The following is a 7,711-nucleotide window of genomic DNA, read 5'->3' on the forward strand; positions in this document are numbered from 1 at the left end:
TGTTTTCTTTCTTGGCAGGGGGCGATGGGTGGAGCCTAACATTTATACCTCTTCATAGGAGGATACTAACATCTGCTGAGTGCCTACAATATGTCAGGCTCCCCGTTAGTTAGATCATTACACGAGTTGTTTTATTTAATTGAATCCAACAATCCTGGGAAGAGGCATGATGGTCTTCGTGGTAAAGGTGGAGACACAGAGAGACTCCGTAACTTGCCCAAGCTCACACAGAGATTCACTGATTTGAGAACTGGCAGTCCAATCTGGACAAGGTGCCGGCCCAAGTGGGAGGCACAGTCTGCGGGTACAGAGAGGTGTACCCTTGTTTGTTTCTGAGCCCTTGTTTGTTTCAATATGAGGTTTCTCCTCCACTCTCCCAAGCTGTGTCCTGCCCCATGCCGGCCTGGGTGGGGGCTGGGTCTGGAGTGCGGAGCTCGTTCTTGTTCTCGGTTACATTCCCAGAGCCCAATACTCAGTAAATATTTGAACATCGCCGTGTTTCTCCTAAACAATCCTTTGGTCACAAGAGCCTCCCTCTCTCTTTCAAAACTTTCTTTGCTGGTAATCCATTTACATCCCCCGGCTCTCGAGTTTAGAGATGCCGAGGCTCCAAGATGTGACCTTGGCTAGTGAGTGGTGCAGCTGTCAGAAGCTAAATTCAGGTCCGCCGGTTCCTGCCGGGTGCTATGTGATTTCTATGCAGGTCTGAGCCTGGCTTTCGAAACCTTCCAGAGTCAGTCCCCAGCTTAATACCAGGTCCTCAAACTCAGATGTCATGGATGAAATGGCACTAATGCACGGTGATTAAGAGCCCAGACTTTGTAGCAGACAGCACTGGGTTCAAACCCAAACCCAGGTAGTTACTTTACTAACTGTGTGATCCCAGGCAAGTTTTATAAACTCTCTGAGCCTCACTTTTCTCATCCCTATTAACACCCACCTCATTGGATTGTGGGGAAATCTCATGAGATAATGCATGTAAAGCTGTCAGCACGGAGCCTAGTTCATAAAGAAATAGCAGCTGTGGTTACATTTCTGGCCTTATCTCCAGTACACAGACCCTTTTACTCCAGTCTACACATTTCACTGATCCTTCAAGGCCCAGCTTAAACCTCACCTCCTCCAGGAAGCCTTCCCTGCCTGCCTCCCCCTCCCAGAGTGCTTCTAGACCTCTTCCCATGCGTAGTGTGTTTCGACTCAACAAACAAAGCTCTGTTTAGTGGTAAGGAGGCTCCAAGTCAAGTCGCGTTCTCTGCTTCCTAGCTGAGCACCCCTGGACAGGCTGCTGCTCCACCCCTCAACCTCAGTTTCCTCAACTATCAAGCGCAGACAATGCTTCTACTCGGCTGATTTCACAGGACTCTGAGGCACTATTGAAATGGTGGTGGTGATGATTCTCACAGCATCCCCCTGAGACAGGCACTATCATTATCCCCATTTTACAGATGAAGGATCCTGGAAGGAATTGTGGCAGAGCAGGTTTGGGGGAGGAGCAGAGCCCTAGGGCCAGGAAGGGAAATGGGGGTGGTAGGGTGGGGCTGAGACTAAAGAAGGGAGCCAGCAAGGGGGCCAAGAGCCAGCTCTCTGTGGTTGAGTTTCGGGCAGCTGGGGCTGGCTTTAGTTTCACTGCCTGGGAACTGACTAATTCCTGTGGGAGCACATCTGTAGTCTATCTCCCCAAACACGAATCCCTGCCCCATCCATTCCTAGCGTGTGCTCTTGATCAGGTTACTGGGCCTCTCTGAGCCTCAATTTCCTCATCTTTGAAATGGGGATGGCAAAAGTGACCTGTCTATTTACTGTGCGATTCAGCAAGTTGTCCTCAAAGTCCTCAGAGGGGCACTACTGTGCACTTAATATATTTTATTTTATTTGTTTCTTTTTAACATATATTTAAGTAATCTCTACACCCAACGTGGGACTGAACTCACAACGCCCAGATCAACAGGTACATGCTCCACCAACTGAGCCAGCCAGGTGCCCCGGCACTTAATATATTTTATCTAAGATTTGTGTGAGACGGACCAGAGGAAGCCCCAGTGGAACCAAACTACAACATTTGCAGTTTTCCATTCCTGGGTTACACGCTCCCATCTCCCAGGTTTTGCTACCGTGGCTCCATATCCCCAAGGCCCCTTCTCCCTTCCATCCCCTCATGCTCAACTCTGACACAGCTTTAAGGCCCAACTCAAATGGCGGAGTGGCAGGAGCAAAAAGCCTGAAGTCAGACATTTAAGGAAACTCTAGGCTCCTTGGGAACAGGACCCATGCTTTGGTTTCATCTTTCTGCCGTCCTCTCTGAGGGTGCCAGGCCATAGTAGGCCTGTGCTCAGTGATATGGTGATGATAATTCACATTTCCTGAGCACCTCCCAGCATAAAGCACCCAGCTAGGCACTTTATATGCACTATCACCTTGATATTTCCCTATAACACAGGTGCAATTTGGACAGATGAGAAAACTGAGGCTTAAACATGCAGGGAGATTTGACTAAGGGCTGGTTAGAGATGAGACCAGGAACTGAACTCAGACCTCTGGCTCCCAAGGCACTGAGTCATTCTGAATAAAGAGCTTATCCCCAGTGTCCCAGGTGAAGGAGGGTACATTCTGCTACTGAATCCAGGGTTCTACTGCTGCAGACATTGGTGAGGGTAGAAAGAGTGTGCCCCACCCAACTAAATAAGCTAGGGATGCTTAGTGCCATTTCCCAGACGAGGAAGCCAAGGCATGGGGGACATTAAAGAACTTGCTTAAGGCTACACAGCTGGTAAGGGAGAAAGACCCTATTCCAGACACACCCCAAAACTCTGGAAAAGTTCCCAAACCCAAGCAAACTTCCATTCCAACTGGTGTACCTCATCTCTGGTGTATCGTCTCCTGAAAAATGCTCAGATTCCCTCTGTTCAAAGTCTTGCTTATCAAAATACAAAACTCTTTTTTTTTTTTAAACATTTTATTTATTTTTGAGAGACAGAGCATGAGCAGGGGAGGGCAGAGAGAGGGAGACACAGAATCCGAAGCAGGTTCCAGGCTCTGAACTGTCAGCACAGAGCCCGACGTGGAGCTCAAACCCACGAACTGTGAGATCATGACGTGAGACGAAGTCGGAGGCTTAACCGACGGAGCCCCCCATGCGCCCCCAAAATACAAAATTCTTGATAGAAGCTTCCTGAAGGTACAGACCTCCTGTTTGGGGGCTCCCCAGTGTGTTACCTGTTCAGATGAACCTAAAATCAAGAGAGAAGCCAAATGGGCACTGTGGGAAGGAAGGGAGAAAAATCTCTGCCCATTAGGGAAAGGAAATCAAAACCACAATGAGATTCACACCCACTGGGATGGCTGTAATTGATGAGACTGACAAAAACAAGTGTCCAGGATGTGGAGAAATTGGAACTCTCATACACTGCAGGAGGAATGTAAACTGGAAAAAAAGTTTGACGGTTTGGAAAAAAAGTTTGCCGGTTCCTCAAAAAGTTGTACAGAGAGTTATTACCATAAGACGCAGGAATATCACTCCTAGATGTATACCCAAAAGAATTGAGAATGAGTGTTCACAGCAGACTTATTCATAATAACCAAAAAGTAGAAACAACCCAAATGTCCATCAGTGGATGAATGGATACATTTCATGTGTTAGCCGTACAATGGAAAATTATTCGGTCATAAAAGGGGATGATGGACTGATACAGGCTACAACACGGAAACCTTGAAAACATTACGCTAAGTGGAAGAAACCAGACATGGAAGGCCATCTATTGTATGATTCCATTAATGTAAAATGTCAAGAATAGGTAAATCTATAGTGACAGAAAATAGGGTTGCGTTGCCAGAGGTGGATCAGTTTCGTTTCGCAGGTGAGGAAATTACGGCTCAAGAGAAGCTGAAGAGAAGCTGAGTTCCACTCCACCTGCCTATCTGTGTGACTTTGGACCCATGACTTCGCCTCTCTTGGAGCCTTAGTTTTCTCAACTGTAAACCAGAGATAATGATGTGCACTTAAGGTGGCTGGGCAAGCTTGGTAGTTACTCCTTTTCTCTCCTCTGTGGCCTTTGGGTGGAAGCTGGTGAGGTTTAAGGGTTAAGGCTGCCATCTAGAGGTAAACTCAGGCAACTGCCCTAAATCTGCAAGGCTATCTATTCCGGTCAACAAGTCAGCCCCGACCGCCCCCCCCCCCCCACCCCCCAAACACACACACTGTGGGCTTGGGGAGGAGAAAAAAGATGTGAAAAACGCAGCCCTGCTGGAAGGCCAGGGCTACCAAATTGGCCGGATCTTTCCCAGATGTCTCCAGACCCTGGAGATGGTTTTCACAGATGTTGGGTCCTGTGAAGGTGGTCCCATGTTGTAGGAGGGCAGTCGGATTCAAGTCCCAATAGAGATGCCCAGACTAGTAGGGTAGGCAAGCACCACCCACAATTCCTGCAATTACCAATTAATTATCTCCTCTTCCTGCAGGAACTCTTTAAAATGCACACCTGACCTTGTCACTCTCTAGCTTAATAAGTTCTGGCAAGAAGTTCCCCACCATGGCCTGGCCACCCCTTTGCCCCCAGCCCCTCTGATTTTCAGCCCCCTTCACACAAGGACCTTAGGCTCTGATCGAATGCACTTCTGACTCCCCTCTAACATCCCTGCTTTCCCTGTTTACCTATGTCCTCTCTCCTCTTTTTTTTTTTTTAATGTTTATTTATTTAGAGAGGGGGGAGGGTCAGAGAGACAGAAAAAACCCCAAGCAGGCTCCATGCTGTCAGCACAGAGCCCCATATGGGGCTCCAACTCACCCACTCCACTCATGAGCCACCCATGCGGGCTCCAACTCACGAGATCACAACATGAGCTGAAACCAAGAGTCGGACGCTTAACCGACTGAGCCACCCATGCGTCTTGTCTCTTCCACCAGGAAAAAAAAAGGTCTGCTCTCAGACACAAGTTTCTCAGATACACAAATCATTGAGAATGCTGTGTACCTTGTATACATATGTGATCTCAAACAACATTCAATAACAGTGGGTATTCTAGAACTCTTCAGATTAACAGAACTGGAACCTGGGACAGCAAAATCAAGGATCCAGATCAATTACCAACATTGAAAAATAAGACTCGGGGTGCCTGGGTGGCTCAGGCAGTTAAGCATCCGACTCTGGACTTCAGCTCAGGTCATGATCTCATGGGTTCGTGGGTTTGAGCCCCGGGTGGGGCTCTGCACTGGCAGTGCAGAGCCTGCTTGGAATTTTCTCTCTCTCTCTCTCTCTCAAAATAAATAAATAAACTTAAAAAAACTAAGAAAAGAAGACTCAGAATCCTCTTGAAATAAGTAAGACACCCAGCCTTTGGAGTCCAGGTGACATTCATATGGGTCTGGGTGGTGATAGCTCCTACCACCCACCCCCCATCAGAACTCTGATGCCTGCTCCCCACCTCCTATTAAGAATCTCAAGCTGTCATCATTTCACAGTGTAATTACAGTGGTTCTTCTGTTCTATCCTCTTCTCCAGATTTAAGCTGTTCCTTGTCTTGTCTATCATTACACTCCAGTATCCAGCCCAGCGCCCATCACAGAGCAGAAGTGCGAGAATTGCTTACTGAACTGAACTCAATGGAGGTTTTTTAGAATGGCTGAAGGATCACTCCCAATCTCTTCCCAGGAAAGCTTCTGGCCACTGTCAGAATCTCTTTGTGACTCTGCATTAGGGGAACTGGGGACCTTGTGGGGCCAAAGAGGTCATAGGGGCCAGTATTCTCAGGCACCATCTTCTCCTGGCCTTACTCTCCTTGGTTTTTTTTTGTTTTGTTTTGTTTAAGTTTATTTATTTATTTTAAAAAAGAGAGAGTGGGAGGAGGGGCACAGAGGAGAGAGGGAGAATCCCAAGCAGGCTGCACTCTGTCAGCCCAGAGCCCAACGCATGAGATCATGACCTGAGCCGAGATCAAGTCAGACAGTTAACTGACTGAGCCGCCCAGGCGTCCCCTTACTTTCTAATCCCACTTGCCCCCCACCCTCATGATTGTTCCTCCCCCAACAGGCAGATTAAAAGCAGCAATGCTAACAGTAGCAAAGCAAGCACATTCATACCCCAAATTCACAAATCCACGTGATCACAACAGCCCTGTGGGGAAGCCACGATTAGCCCCATTTTACGGATGAAAGAACTGAGGCCAGGAGTAGTTCAATAATATGCCTTGAAGGCACAGAGCTTGAGTATGAGGGCCCAGAATTGTATTTATTTACTATGTGCCAGTCACCATTCTGACAGCTTAGAAATCTTAACTCATGTAATCCTCATAACATCCCTATGAACTATGTATTGTTATCACCCCAGCTTTGCAGATGAAGAAACTGAGGCTCAGAAAGTTTAGGTAATTTGCCCAAGGTCACAGGGCTGGTGATGATGGGGCAGGTTTTGAGCCAGGGTTCATCCACTCTGCCATCTAGCCTTACTTCAGGATTTCCTCAGAAAGCCTTGGCTTCAGTACATGTAAGTAGGGTAAGAATACCTACCTCACAGGGTAGTTATGAGGATTAGATCTAATATGTGTAGGTGTCTGGATCACAGCAGCTACCCAGGAAGAAGTCATTTTTGTTCCTCCCTGGAGCCTCCACTGACAATTATAGCAACTGGCCACCAGAGGGGAGTCATGTGCTGAGGACCTAAGCCCTTCCTGGGAGGCCCGGTTGACAGTTCAAGGGTTAAGGATTCAGAGTCCCCTTTCCCCCTGTGGGCAACCCTGAGATCAATGATCTATCTCAGCCTGCGCCCGAATCTCACGGAACTGACCTTCCTGCAACAGAAATAAACTTTAGGCCTTAAATGTATCCAAGGCCCCTTTGCTAACACCAGTTCTAGGACTGAGAGGCTGGGACGATGTGTGGGGAGGAGAGCCCAGCTGTGTCCCATTTGGTAGTGTAGTGGTGGGGGGTGGCAATTATCAGCGATGCCCCTTCTGCTGGAGGCTGGGTTCCTGGAGCCACAGCTGCAGGGCGGAGGGTGGCTGGGGGAGCTTTGGAATTGTCTCCCTAGGGGTTTCCATGGTTACAGATTGATGCAGGCAGCCCACTAGGCTGGGTCCTTTATCTGTATTGTCTCCTGGGGAGACAATGGGCTTTGGGGATGGGGGCACTTGATGCAGATGCTGCTGCAGGAGCTCTGTGTGCTGTGCTCTAGGAATCCCCTGACCTTGCTGCTGAGGCTGAGAAAACTGGGCATGGGGTCAGCCTTGGAAGTCACTCCTTACTTTGGGGTAAAAGACTACCACTGCAGAGACTTGGAGAGGCCATCTTCCGAGGCCCCCAAACGGCAAAAGTGCCTCAAAATATTAAACAAAAATCACACATTCAGGAGGCAGCCCTGATCAAATCAGGATTCTGTCTCTTACTGCTGTCTGATTTGGGCGCGTTACTTTACCTGTCCAAATCCCAGCTTACTTGTCTGGAAAGTGGGGACAACATCTGCTTTTTTAAATTACTGGGAGGATGAACCAAGCACAGAGCCTGGTATCGAGAAGGCACTCAAAGGGGGTGCCTGGCTGGCTTAGTCGGTAGAGCATGTGACTCTTGATTTCAGGGTCATGAGTTCAAGCCCCATGTTGGGTGCTGAGTTTACCTGATAAAAATAAATAAAATCTTTTTTTTTTAATGTCGATTTTGACAGAGATACAGAGTGAGAGTGGGGGAGGAGCAGAGAGAGAGGGAGACATAGGCTCTGAAGCAGGC

This window comes from Puma concolor, chromosome C1 (assembly GCF_028749965.1).
Source record: "Puma concolor isolate L17-30 chromosome C1, mPumCon1.1.hap2, whole genome shotgun sequence".
NCBI lineage: Eukaryota > Metazoa > Chordata > Mammalia > Carnivora > Felidae > Puma > Puma concolor.